Source organism: Lupinus angustifolius, chromosome LG20 (assembly GCF_001865875.1).
Source record: "Lupinus angustifolius cultivar Tanjil chromosome LG20, LupAngTanjil_v1.0, whole genome shotgun sequence".
Lineage (NCBI taxonomy): Eukaryota > Viridiplantae > Streptophyta > Magnoliopsida > Fabales > Fabaceae > Lupinus > Lupinus angustifolius.
In genome coordinates, this window is record NC_032028.1 from 9,749,739 (window position 1) to 9,751,007 (window position 1,269).

The window sequence follows — 1,269 nt, forward strand, 5'->3', positions numbered from 1 at the left end:
TTGGAGACATTTAGGTAGCCACCCCTATGGGTAAAATGAACCTTTTCCAGGCTTTGCTTCTGTCTCAATTTTTTCTTTTGAGATTTTGACAAAACTTTTGTGTATGTCCCCTCCTTAGTTGTGTTTTTAGCTGTGTTACTATCCTCCAATTCCTCAGTGATGTCCTCCTCCTCATCTACCCATAGCCTCCCAACGATTCTGGTCTCTTTTGCTGCCAAGACATTGTTCATCTGGCCATGTTGTTGGACTATGTAGCTTTCCTCTGGAATGAGTTGAATGCTAGAATGGACCTCATTCTCCAGTGATTCCTCCACTCTTGTGTCCCTAGTGTCATCATCTGAGGAACTCTGAAGGTCACAAGCCTCCTCATTCAGGGGAATACCCTCCTTTTGTACTTGCTCTATTTGAAGATTTACATTGTTCTCAAACTCCAATTCAATAACAAGGTCATTCTCCCGAGTGTCCTTTACCACCTCCTTCATCTTATCAAGCTCAGAGCTATTGCTACTCACTTTATGACCATTGCTTGGAGCAGGGCCCTTGTCAGGTATTGTTTTAGGATTTTTTTCCCAGCGAAGTGTCCTTCTTGAACCTTGGAAGATCCAATCCTGCTTCCTTATTTCTCCTGCAGTTTGAGATAAGATGACCAATAGATTGACACCCTGAGCAGAAATCAGGGAGATTTTCATACTCAATGTGAACAAAGAAAGCAAAGCCTCCTCTTTCCACCAATATTTGATTAGGCAGAACTCCTTTGAGGTCAACATCCACCAAAATTTTGGCAAAGTGCCCAAATCATCTACTAGAAGTTGCATCATCCAGAGATATTGGAACACCCAAACCCTCAGCAATAGAGAAGATCCTAGCACTCCAATACTCCAGAGGTAAACCCAAGATCCTGACCCAACATTGTGAGTGAGACACCTTCTTAAGGCTTGGGTTAAAATCAGGGGACCATAGTGATAACCTAAGGAATCCTGGCTTTAAACTCCAAGACCCTACAACACAGATTGACCTCATATCCTCAACTGATGCAAATGGAAAATCGTAGAGCCCTCGACCCAGCGATATCATGCTCCATATTCCAATCATGTTCCAGAGGGTTTGAAGCTTTGCTCTCAGCTCAGTGAATTTAAGGGGTGAGTCTCCTTTGGATAAGATGCGCCTGCCATGAAGGTGGGTTTTACACCTTTGAAGACCCGCTTGGTACTCCTCTTCCAGTATCTTAATAGCAATAACGTCTCCCTTGATATATGGTTGAGGCAGCTA